Consider the following 13565-nt stretch of genomic DNA (forward strand, 5'->3'; position numbering starts at 1 on the left):
GATTACATGTTCTGTTCATTCCCTCTGAAGCACCTGGCATTGGCCACTGTCAGAGGACAGAATACTGGGAGAGATGGACCTTTGGTCTGACCCAGTATGGCCATTCTTATGTCCTTAGATAAAGCTCTGGGCTGGAATGGAATCTCTCATATAAGAAATGTTCTGTTTGATTTAGCTAATGACAGACAGAGATGAGCAAGGCTGGTCTTGTGGTTGAGGCATTGGAGGAGGGGCTCATGAGATCTAGGTTTAAATCCCAACTCTGCTACAGACTCCCTTTGTGATCCTGGGCAAGTCCCTTAACACGTCTGTGCCCCAGCTGTAAAATGGTGGGGGATCGCACTGCCTTTCTCCCAGCCTTTGGCTGCCTTGGCTATTGTGACTGTAAACTTAGTGGGGAAGAGGGGTCTCTCTTGCAGTGTGTATATACGGTGTCCAGCATCCTGGGCCCCCAATTTTGGTAGTGAAGATACTGTGTTATGTAAGCCATTCCCTTCCCAAAATGACAGTGGGAGAGATCCAGTCTCATACTCTAACTGGAAAAGGGGTTGGGGGAGCTCTTTTCTTTTCCCCCTCTGACCAGCCTGCTTCTGTTTGTTGATGAATGGGGATGGATTTGGTGTATTCTCAGCCAGCAACAGCCGAATGCCTGCATTTGAAGCCCTGCTCTTGTTGTGACCAGCTCAGAGTGTAGGAGGGACATTTCACAACAGCGGGTACATTTTGCGGGGATAAACATGGTGCTTTTGAAAGTCAGGAAATAGGAAGTCAGGTAAACACCAGATTTAGTATTCGCAAAACTTCAGATTTCAGCCAATCCCCTTCTATCCTGATCCCCAGCATTCCCAGTCCTGCCACTCACCATCCCCAAAGTGCAACCAGCACCGTTCAGTTCTGATCTACAGCGTTCCTTGTTATTCCTGCCCTGCATTTTCACCTCAGTTCTGACCAGTGGAACTCCCTGTTGTTCCCAATCCTTAACACAGCTCTACCAAAGCGCTGTAGTCCTTCTCTGCAACAGCCCATTGCTAATCCAGTTGGGGATTTCCCACTGGAATATGCCCTGCCAATGCACTGCAGTCTGATGTGGAATATCCTCTGCCAAGCCAATCCTGGGTCACTCCTCAACTGTGACGGGTCGGAGTGGATTCTCAAGGACCCCTTGCTAAAACTCTAGCATGAAAATGAAGGGAAGTGTAGAATGCCTGCTTCTAATGGAATTACACCTTCTCTGGGTTCTTGCTAGAGACAACTTCTTCCGGAGGTCTTCATACACACCCCAAAACTCACATCCGTTTATACAGCTGAAATCTGTGCTATATCGTCAATAGACTCAGTGGTCCAAATCTTGGCCCCATTATAGTTTGAACAAGTAGTACATCAAACTGCATTACAGAACATTAGCACATGGTAGCAGGGTCCACCCAGTGAATTACTGCGGTGTAGATTCACACCTTGGCTTGCTACACACTAGCTCGCCATGTAAACAGGCTCTTAACTGCCACTTTAGGCACCTAAGTCCAGCATTTAGGTGCCACTTGCATTCATAATCCTATCATTCAGCTGCTGCCTAGCCCTGTAGGCCCTTAAAATTCATGGGCACCAAAGTTTCCCTCATTAACGTTGCCTAGGTGCCTACGTTTGTGCCAGCAGGCATTCATACTGCTGCTTGAATCCTGACAACAGTGAGCTGCTCAGCACCTAAACCCTGGTAGCATTCACAAGCCAAGTGTTCCCACACCTGGCTTGTTTGCAGGGCCTGATCTGGTAGATGTGCTCTTAGTACACCTACTCCTAGGCTGAGGTGACCTCTCCTCCCATACCCCATGGCCCAGTGGTTAGAGCACTGGGCTCACATGTGGGAGAGTCAGGTTCCAATGCCACTCCTGTGGACTAGGGTTTGTGCCCAGGTCTCCCACCTCACTGCATGAACCACTGGGCTCTAGGAAGGTAGTCTGGGGCGGGTGTCTCTCCATTTCTTCTGTTGCAGCTGGCCAATTTGTATGAAATACATAAATATTCCTGGGGCCAGCGAAGGAGAATGACTCCATGGCCTAGTGGTTGCAGAATTCCCCTTTATGGGAGAAGACCTGGGCATCTGCTGTGAACCAGGCAGAGTGGAGATTTGAACTAGGGTCTCCCTCAAGTGCTCAAACCAGTGGGGTACTAGGTATAAGCAAGGCACCACCTCCTCATTTCTTCTTGAGAATGTGCTGATGTCACTTAGGTATCTGTCTCCAGGAGAGTTTCCAAGGTTGTGAATCCCAAGTAGAGGGAGTTGCCTCCCTCCAGTTCAGAGTTAGGTCCTAGCTCCTTTTGATGGGTGGGGCTTAGCCCACATCCCTCTCCTTGGCATTTCCTATTGGCTGGCTTAGGCAGCTCCCCACTTAGCATGCTAGCTTCCATGAATCCCAGTCTTAAGCACCTACATCTCCCCATACAATGCATGGAGAGCCTGGGTGACTAACTCAGGGCTGTGAATGCCACTGGGAGGCAGGGCACCTAAAAGGTAGGTATTGCAATGCCCAAGACCCCCGTGTGAATCTAGCCTAGGGTGTACGAACATTAAAGAACTCTTGGTAAATTACAGGCAGTACATCACTGATCCTAAGCGGAGATAGCCAGCCGTGCCAAATCTGACAGTGGCTTTTGTGCCATGGACAAATATCCACTAGGGACAAGGGTAAGAGGGTTTGTATAATGAAAAGAAGTTATGTGTAGCAAAGGGGAATATAATTTATTTATCTGCATAACCTTTGTGGCAAATTAGAGGAAAAGAATGATTTAAAAGGGAGCAATATATGTTGCTAGAAAAGCAGACTTTACTGAAAGCATCCCCACAGCCCTGTAGATTGCCTCTGAACAAGGTAAAGATAAAAACTCAGCTCCACCAGATTCACTGTGTCCGTGGCGCAGTTCTCAGATTAATCTGCTGTCTGATTAGATTCAGCTTCGAAGAGCTGGAATATATTGTTGTTTGCCTTGGCTGTCATGTCATGTTTTTTATTTCTTCTTATTTAATTGAACCCAAGTAGACCGCCACGAAGCAAATAATAGTGCAATGATAACAATTATGTATTTATGTCATATCCCATGTCCAACAGGCTCTGGGTAACTTGGTGTAATACCATAAATAAAACATACGTGCCCCAGTTTTCAAACATGGGGCCTTAAAGTAAGGTACCTAAGGGCCTAACCATTCCCACTGTAAGGGTTGTGAGTATTTTACCGGGAGGTGCTCAGTTGCTTTGTTGATGGGCAACAGCGAAAAGCCTCCTGAGAGTCTGCAGAAGAGAAAAGTGAGGGGGGATTTGATAGCAGCCTTCAACTACCTGAAGGGGGGTTCCAAAGAGGATGGATCTCGGCTGTTCTCAGTGGTGGCAGACGACAGAACAAGGAGCAATGGTCTCAAGTTGCAGTGGGGGAGGTCTAGGTTGGATATTAGGAAACACTATTTCACTAGGAGGGTGGTGAAGCACTGGAATGGGTTACCTTGGGAGGTGGTGGAATCTCCATCCTTAGAGGTTTTTAAGGCCCGGCTTGACAAAGCCCTGGCTGGGATGATTTAGTTGGGGTTGGTTCTGCTTTGAGCAGGGGGGTTGGACTAGAGGACCTCCTGAGGTCCCTTCCAGCCCTGATGTTCTATGATTCTATGAGAGATAGAGTATTGGTTTCAGCTTATCTTTGGGTTTTATACTGCTGTCCCTCCCCATAGCATCTGAGCACCTTCCACACAAAATCAACAGCAATAGCAAGGACCCATGAGCTAATGGTTCAAGCAGGGAACTGGAAATTCCAGCTTCTCTGCCCAGCCCTGTTACTGGCTTACTGTCTTCCTATAGGCATATTCTCCTAATCTCTTGGTGCCCATCTGCAAAATGGCCAGGATCAACAGTGATCCCCAAATTAGCAGAACATGCCGATGTGGGGAGGTCGGCTATCCTGTGGCATGAAAAGACAGTCTTTGTAAACCGGGAACAGAAAATGGGCCTGTATAATTGTATTAACAGAGCATCTCAGTGCCCCACAGCTCAGGCAGGGAGGGGTGCTTTATAATAACACTGATTGATATTATTATATGATAGATATGGCGCACTCAGTATGCAGCATGGGACGGGAAAACGTGAGAGAGCTCCGGCAGGGTGGGGAAGCAGAGCAGGAGGTAGGAAGGTAAGCAAGCACCCTTAGTGATGTAGCACAGATCTGAGCAGAGCGCGGGCAGAGGGGAGATGCAGAACGTCTGTGAAGCTGCAGCACAAGGTCTGAGCAGGAGAGGCTAGTGCTGCGGGAGGGAACAGTGAAGAAATGAGGGGACTGCTAAATTGCTGTCGTGTTAATGCCACTGAGTAGCTGCAGTGCACGGGGAGGAGAGAGGGAGGCAAGGAATGTTTCAAAGTGGACCTAAGGCTGCCATTGTGAGGCAACTGAGAATTCTCTCAAGTGTGGATTGAAGCCACTTGCTTCCCCCAGCAGAGTTTCAGCATGGGGAGAGGAAGAGCGTGATGTGCTCTGGCGATCTTGGCCAGATGGAATGGTCCACAGGGGGCTGCTCCAGCCCATCTGCAGGAGAGCAGCCCTGTGGCTGCTCTAACGTGCATCTGGGGCAAAGCTGCGGCGCCAGCCTGCAGTTTGGTTGGATTTCAGAGAAGTGCATGTGCCGCCCCCTGCTGGGGTAAATGCTGGGGCTTGGCTCCTGCTCCTGCTTTTAGCTGGAGTTCTACACATCGAACGATGAACAGATACTGTATTAGTCACAGGAAGCAAATGTCCAAGACAAACAAAACTTGCCCCCTCTGGCATTCTTTTTAGCCCACTGTAGTCTCTATATCTTCCCCTCTCTTTGCTGAGCACAAGCACACGCAGCTATTTATCCAGATGACACTGCACTCATTTGACTTTTGAAAACATACAAGGACATTAAGGCTCATTTCCCTGACAGCAGTTAACCTTAGTGAACTACAGCCTAGCCATTCAGACCAACTGCTCTCTATTATTCATACTAATGGGTGAGGGGGGATGCCCCTTATAATTTAGGGGGGTTGGAGCAGCAGGAAAGAAAAAAACTAATTATAAACAGGCGTCACTGAACTCCCCGAGTAGGAAAATAACAAATAGACTAGACTCCGGAGTGGATGAGAGCGTATGAGACTGATCCAGACATCCAAGTCAATGGAAAGACTCCCTTTGACTTCCACAGACTTTGGATCAGGCCCCAGAAAATTCCCTGGGCCCCGTTCTGCAAACTATTACTCATGCGAATAGTCGCACTCAAAGGACGGAGAGTGAACGAATAAGAATGAATGAAGAATGTCAGATAGAGGGAGTGAGAGAAGACTTGAGTATCACCAAGGGAAAGAGCATGGACCTGATCTTGGGCTCCTAAGTTGTTAAATATTATTGCCCTGAAGTTAGATCAGCCTCCCTGGCAATTTTTATTTCTTAACATGTCGAGTTCAGCTGCTAACTTGGCATAACGCTAATGGCTTCAGGGTAGCAATGCCCATTGACCCCAGTGGAGGCCCTGTCCTGTTAGATTCGGTAAGCTCTTTTGGGTAAGGATTGCCTTTTTGTTATCTGTTTATACAGCACTGTGAAGTCCTGGTCCAGGCCTGTGGCTCCTGCATGTTACCACACTACATATAAATCACAATAATCATAGGCACTCTGTCAAAACTTTAGGATTTGGAGGGATAAAAATCCTTTCTGATGGTCCTTAAAAGGGATTCATGTTTTCCTAAATTAAACCCCAAATGAATATTATACCATGCTGGCCACATGGCCCAAACTCTGTCTCAGTTGGATTGTGGCCACAGCATCAAAGGATCCATCTCCAGATATAGACACAAGACAGGTTTGCGTCCCAGCCCAGAGATCAGCTAGTCCTGATTTAAGTAGGTTTTGTAATGTAGATATTTTTCTGCCCACAAATCAAGATACATAATCCCCACTTGTTACACACCCTGCCAAAAATTACAGCTCCTGTTGGTATTGGAGCTTGTTTACATGTCAAACATATGGTGCCCCTCATCCCAGTGCAAACAGAAAGCTTGGATTCCAGCTCCTCAGAGGGAAAAGCCAAGCCAAGATCCATGGGATTTCCTTAGGCTGAGCTCTCTCTCATGCACACACATAAAATGTTATGAACCATGGCAGCTTGTCTTAAAAAGGCATTACTACAGGAATGGCTTGATTGGGCCAGATTAACTCCAGCAACTTTTTACAGGGAGAAGAACAATGCTGAGGAATGTGATCAGCTGTGCATCAATTTTTGGACACCAATTTTCACTCTTTATGTGGCCAGTTACCATATCGATACTTGGCACTTACAGACACATCCATCTCCTTCTCAGGGCTTGGTCTGTCCTTTCACTCTTCTATTGGATCGGGGTATGGCATTCCCCGGCAGAGTACAGGGAGAGAGAAGAGGATGTTTTTAGAGAGCTGGGCAGGTTTATATGATTCCTATTCTGGCTTCTCCCCATAGCCTCTCAGATCTCTTGTGAAACACAGTCCAGTGGTTTTGTGATGATATAAGTACAATTCATTTACTGAAGATGAAGATTTTACTGTTTCCTTTTTAGCAGTTTATGCTGTTTACGTGTGTTCATGGCAAACCGTGGGTCATACTCTGTGCACATATGGCACCTTCCACACTGGGATCCTGATCTCAATTGGGGCCCCCAGGTACTATTCTCAGACAAATAATTGCTACTAAAATAACTCACATGGGTTTGTATTTTGTGAGTTTTCAGGGTTTGGTCATTCTCCTCTATTTTGGTATCTTGTTGGTTTATAGTAAAGTAATCTTTTGTTTTTAGTACATCTTCTGAAGGATTTCAGGCATAGGCACCAATAAAATGTCATGGGAAAGTGATCACGTACAGTAAAGTAGAGTCTGGTTTTATTATGTGGCCAAATGGCAACACGGCCAAAATTGCTAGATATGGTCTCACTTGTGACCTAACCTAGGATTTGAACCCGGCTTCCTACTCATTAACGGCTAGTGCACCCCTCCATTATTTTTTTTAAAAGGCCAGCCTTGCTGCCTTCTGGTGCTGGGCTCCACTGGTAATACAAATAACAGTGCCAGAACACAGTTTCCTGCCTAAGCTTTCTCCCCAAGCTTGGCCAATCCCTCGTCATCTCCACCCCCACTTCTGCCTCCTCCACGAGAGAGTCTCTGCTCTCTCCTGTATGCCTAGACTGGTTCCAACCAGGCACACGCTGATGGGATTGCGTATCCACCTTACAACTGATTATGTATTTATTTGGGAATGTCTCGACTAGCCATCCTTCCGTGGGCTGGCACTTTATATCTGCAACTCTCAGAGAAACCCATGAATACTTATCCGTTATCCTTATCTTTGCAGAGCACCTGATCTCACCATGAAGTGGAACAGACTCTGAAGATACTTCACATTCAGGCCATATATCAATTTCGGCTTTACTTGATATGTGATATTAAAACTGCTGTAACCAATAAAGACTGTAATTGTATGAAAGCAAAGCTAGGTTTTGTAACATATATTAGTGATCATGAATGTTTTTTTTTCCTTTACCTCCTTCACTGAAGACACACACTGTATTTGATCTTGTGTTATGGATTTTACTTGTCCTGTGTATCTGGGGAATGTTATTTCATTGCTGCTGAAGCTTGGTGTTTAGAGTGCTTGAATATGTATAACTGAGAGTTCAGCTTTATAGTTTTTTTCTTTCAACATGTTCCTGATCGCTAATTTTGTTCTTTTAAAGCCATGAAAGTCAATGTGTTTTGTTGGTTTCTTTTTTTACAGGGTTTAAAAATAATCTCGTACAGGCAGAGGAAATTCACGTACAGTAAACTGCTACTTCAGAAATTGCTCTTCTGGGCAAAACACGAAGACATTTTAGGATTACGCATATTATTAGCATACAGATCAGTTGGCTGTTTAGTTGATGCAGGGGTTCTCTGTTTGGAAGAGAACTATGTTAAGGTACCATTTAGTTGGTGCCAGCTGTGTCCACATGGGGCAGCTAGGGCACAACACTTTGGTGCGCTGTGCAGCTCACACCCATGTCATCTGCACTGTAGCATGGTGTAAACATAGCCTTAGACTCTCAGCTCTACATACACAAAACAACACCTCTCAAAGGCCCTGTTTATTTATTTTGGGGACACAGCAATGGAAGATCAGAAAATAAGATCAGTTATTTCACTAGGAGGGTGGTGAAGCACGGGAATGCGTTACCTAAGGAGGTGATGGAATCTCCATCCTTAGAGGTTTTTAAGGCCCGGCTTGACAAAGCCTGGCTGGGATGATTTAGTTGGGGGCTGGTCCTGCTTTGAGCAGGGGCTTGGATTAGATGACCTCCTGAGGTCTCTTCCAACCCTCATCTTCTATGATTAAGCCCTGCCATACCTCGCTGGCAGGAAGTATATAACTAGAGCTGATTTAAAAACAAACAAACTGGAAAAGAAGCTCATATAATTGCAAATTGTATTGAACGTGTAATTGAAATAAATGTTTAAATGTTTCATTTACTGAAAACCCAGTTTCCGTTAAGAAAATGTAGTTTTCAGTAAATGAAAAAGGTTGATAATTATTTTGATTAAAATTTCAGTAAAAGATGTGGACAGTTTTCTGAGAAATGGAAATAGCACCAATTTTTCATGAAAAATTGCATTTTTTAAAAGAGGCCATTTTTTGGCAAGAAACAAACACAAACAAAAACCTTTTCATGTGAAAAATGTTGACCACCTCAATACATTACCTATCTCTGAGCACTACGGAAGTTAAAAAACCTGCAGCAAACCGGATCCGAAGTCGCTGCATTGACATCCGTAGAGCTATGCCAGTTCACACGAGCTGAGGATCAGGTTGTTAAGAATGGCTTGATCATGCACCATTGTCTCGGTGGAAGCTTTGGCATTGACTTGGCTTGATCCTGAGAGGTGCTGAAATCAATGGTGCGTAGCACTGCTTAAGGGTAAAAAAGCCTAAATACTAATAGAATCAGAGAAATTCGGTTTGGCAAAAGACCTATGCCATCATTGAATAGTATATCTCCCAAACTAGCAACTAAATTATTAGTTATATACATAGGTAATATGTAGAAGTTACAATTAAAGCATTGGATGAATGGAAATTTACATATTTTCAAGTGAATTTAGTCCTGGCAAAAGACACAAAATTTGGTGCCTACTCTTCTGTCTTTATATCTGGTCCTGGGGTTATCACCTCTGGTGTGGGTGTGCAGCTCAGTATCCCTCTGCAATTCAGGCCCTGAGCTCAGACTACCAGCAAGTTTGCCCAGTCACATCAGGGGTGGTAGTGGCTTGTTGTGATCTGCATGACACCTGTCCTGGATTGAGACCATCAAACAGCTGTTAGATAGTAATCGTTTTTGGTTACTAGAGCCTGAGGGCCTTTTAGCCAGTGACCCAGAGATGAAAGACTGTGTTTGAAATCCCTTAGCCGTTTACTAATCCTCAATGGGAGCTACGTTAGTAATGTACCATCTATTGACAATGAGAAAACATATTTTAGAAATAATGATTCTGTGAAATTGCTATAAACAAATGTATTCACTTCGAATTTATGTTTTTCATTGATTTGCACACTATGAAGGCACATTCATCCTCCCATTTCCATGACAGATTAATCCAGCAATACCATTAAACTGCTGTTTACTCTGCCGATGCCCATATTCATTAATATAAATACTCTGAATACACACATTGGCACTGTCTCCTCTTACTTACCATATCACACAATGCAGACTTCTGAGCGCAAACCCCCAGGAGCTGGCAGTTCTGGTTGGGCAAAATGCCCAACCAGAAGCACGGGGAGCAGCTGGATGTGGATAATGAGAACTGTATGAGACGAGAGAGAATTCTAAACGCTCCTTTTATGGGTGTTACTGAGGAGTCTCTGAACCCTGGCAAATGTGGAAGAAAAGTAAAGAGAACATGACTCAAACAATTGAAGAAACACAGAACAAAAACTTAATGAGCTGAGGCCAGTACTAGTCACTAATGAGTCAAACTTCCATTGACTGGGAGTCTTTGTCCAGTGTCTTAAGAACAAGTCGTCACATCACAAAAGCAGCACCCAATGCCATGTCTGGCAGTAGTTTCAGCACCATAAGCCAATGATTAACTGAGTGTAGAGGCCAAACGCCTCTCTGACCCCCAGGTCTGTGCTCATGAATATTTGTAGGGGAATATAACAGAGCCGCACCCATTTTTAGGGACATATAGAGGAATACATTCTCCAACCTTGTCAATTCTAATCTTGTCTTGGCAAACCTTGCTTCTCTATATCTATTTTACCTTAGGTACTTCTACTGTACCCATTACGATGTATCATGACCACTAAAATTCACTGATAAAAATGTACCTAATAAATGAAATGGAAGACACCTAAAATCTACTATATTAGTGAGACAGCTATTTCTCCTGTGCACTGTGGGTTTGATCCAAAGCCCACTGAAGTGGGAAATATCAAGTGCTGTATCTCATCATTCACCAATTTCGCTCATTTCCTACCAAGCAAGTTTCTGAGATAGAACAAAGAATTGGATTTCTTTCACATATTTCTCCTCTTTAGCACTCCAGACACAAAGCAAAAGTGAAGAGTGATAAGACAGTTCAACAGATCACTCACTAACTACTTATTAATCTGCAGTTCTATCGGTCTCAGGGGCCTCAAGCCATTGGAAATGGCTGCAATTCATCCATATTGTATGAGTGCATTAACCCACATAATTAGGTAGAGCCCTTTCCAAAGCAGCAGCCCAGAGCATATAAATGATCCCTCACATGGCTTCTGAACTGTGCTTCTCATGTGTTCATTTATTACAGCTTTCAACACAGCAGAGTTGAGTTGAACCTAATTAGACCAAAAAGAAAAATGGTTCTAATTGGTCTGGGGCAACTTAGTGAAATGTAATAAGGAAGTTTAATTGGATGCTTCCCTGTATTGATGAGCCTATAATTTATGATTTGCGTTGGACAGCAGATGAGCTCCGCCTTACCTTGCCTGACATTGCCATGGACAGAAAATTAATAGATTTAATTCTACTTAAAAGTAAATTGGTTGATGCTCATACACAGTGATGGTGGAAATTGACCAGCTTCACAATAGAATGCTGCAGGTTCTGGGCCTGGGATGCTGTTGATAATTGGCATGTGTGTGTCTTCAATTTGTTGGGTTTCAGTTAGCAAAACAGTAATAGCAAATAAATGGTTAGAAAGTCATTAGGTAATTAGCTTTTTAAACCCCTATTCCACTGTACAAAGGGTTCAGTGAATGTCTTACTTATCATAGTCCAGGGATGGAAGCCACAGTATAAGCAAACACAGATCTGACCCCGATGTGAACAATTTAAGCTTTTCACTTGCCATAACTAGGGTTACAGGAGAGCACAGAGAAAGTTGTACACTTAGAAGATTTGCCCTGCTGCTTTCATTAGCAATTCTGAGGTTTATTTGTTGACACCTCCGCAAGAAAAGCAAGCGCCTCAAACCTCTGTCACTGGGTTCCAGTGTGGGGGTGGGGGTGGGGCGTAAATGTGTGAAAACAGGAAATGGACGTTCGTGACTATCCATCAGTGCTCGGATTCTGCAGAGGAGTGGAAGCCATGAAAGGTTAGATGTCACATCACTGGAAATACAGGAGGAAAAGAACAGTACGCTAGTTTGTTGGGGATTTGGTACATGGAGAAAATATGGCTTGTGTCTTAGGACTTCTTGCAAAGCCCAGCGGCATAAAACGTACAATGTAAAACATAAAAAGAATTGGCAAAGCCTAAAGCTTCTAGTGCTGTATTAAACATGACCTCTTAAAAGCCTTAAGGGACTCACACAACCTGAGAGCAGAGATTACATAAGCATAACTGCAAACATATAACACATGACTTATGAGGAGAGGCTGAGGGAACTGGGATTGTTTAGTCTGCAGACGAGAAGAATGAGGGGGGATTTGATAGCTGCTTTCAACTACCTGAGAGGTGGTTCCAGAGAGGATGGTTCTAGATTATTCTCAGTGGTAGAAGAGGACAGGACAAGGAGTAATGGTCTCAAGTTGCAGTGGGGGAGGTTTAGGTTGGATATTAGGAAAAACTTTTTCACTAGGAGGGTGGTGAAACACTGGAATGCGTTACCTAGGGAGGTGGTAGAATCTCCTGCCTTAGAAGTTTTTAGGTCAGGCTTGACAAAGCCCTGGCTGGGATGATTTAATTGGGGATTGGTCCTGCTTTGAGCAGGGGGTTGGACTAGATGACCTCCTGAGGTCCCTTCCAACCCTGATATTCTATGATTCTAACATGAGTTTGAGGTTAGCTGATAGGACCTTCCACACACCTAGGGTCCCAGAGCTCGGGGTCCAGTCTGAGCCCGAACACCTACACAGAGATTTTTTTAGCCCTGGAGCCTGAGACCTCGAGTCAGCTGACTTGGGCCAGCCACGGACGTGATGTGGCGCTTTTATCCCTGTGTAGACGTACCCTATGCCTTAAAAGATTTCCACCTCCAAATCTTTCTATGTTCTGGTTCCGTGGCTGTAGCTGTGCTTCTGTGCGTAGTTGTGGGGCTGATCCTATGGCTGTAACCACGCTGTCTGTGCTCACTTGTGGGGCTGACTGTATGGCTGTAACCAAGCTGTCTGTGCTCAGTTGTGGGGCTGACTGTATGGCTGTAACCAAGCTGTCTGTGCGTAGTTGTGGGGCTGATCCTATGGCTGTAACCACGCTGTCTGTGCGTAGTTGTGGGGCTGATCCTATGGCTGTAACCACGCTGTCTGTGCTCAGTTGTGGGGCTGATCCTATGGCTGTAACCACGCTGTCTTTGCTCAGTTGTGGGTCTGACTGTACGGCTGTAACCAAGCTGTCTGTGCTCAGTTGTGGGTCTGACTGTATGGCTGTAACCAAGCTGTCTATGCTCAGTTGTGGGGCTGACTGTATGGCTGTAACCACGCTGTCTGTGCTCAGTTGTGGGTCTGACTGTACGGCTGTAACCAAGCTGTCTATGCTCAGTTGTGGGGCTGACTGTATGGCTGTAACCACGCTGTCTGTGCTCAGTTGTGGGTCTGACTGTACGGCTGTAACCAAGCTGTCTATGCTCAGTTGTGGGGCTGACTGTATGGCTGTAACCAAGCTGTCTATGCTCAGTTGTGGGGCTGACTGTATGGCTGTAACCACGCTGTCTGTGCTCAGTTGTGGGGGCTGATCCTATGGCTGTTACTATGCTGACTGTGCTCAATTATGGACAGGCTGCATCAGTGGTGTGCCTGGTTCATGGCCTTCCTTAGGAAAGAATTGCATAGTCCCCAGCACATGGCTGATAACACTGCTGCTGCTGGAGTTCTTTGCATTGCATTTTTTTAAGTGGACTCAGCATGTGTCTGCCATCACGAGGGAGCAGCATTTGCTCTCTCTCAGACATTAAATTTATTTCAGAATTGCTCAGATTACTTGTATGGTGATTCACAATGTGGGACCAAGGCATCTAGCTGAGTCGCTGTTTCCCTTGCAGCTGAGTCACTGCTTGATAGCTGCTGCTAGGCTACGGGCCAGTTCAAAATGCA

At 45.1% G+C, this 13565-nt stretch overlaps 1 protein-coding gene across 1 annotated transcript in view; it reads left to right on the top strand.

Annotated features, from left to right (window-relative positions):
• TSNARE1 (t-SNARE domain containing 1) overlaps positions 1–9575 on the top strand; it is a 719956-nt gene extending 710381 nt beyond the window's left edge. The window contains exon 13 of the mRNA XM_048841786.2: positions 7371–9575. The gene's annotated coding sequence lies outside the window, so the exon portion shown is untranslated. The remainder of the gene's footprint in view (positions 1–7370) is intronic.
• Positions 9576–13565: the final 3990 nt, after the last annotated feature.

This window comes from Caretta caretta, chromosome 2 (genome assembly GCF_965140235.1).
Source record: "Caretta caretta isolate rCarCar2 chromosome 2, rCarCar1.hap1, whole genome shotgun sequence".
Taxonomy (NCBI): Eukaryota; Metazoa; Chordata; order Testudines; family Cheloniidae; genus Caretta; species Caretta caretta.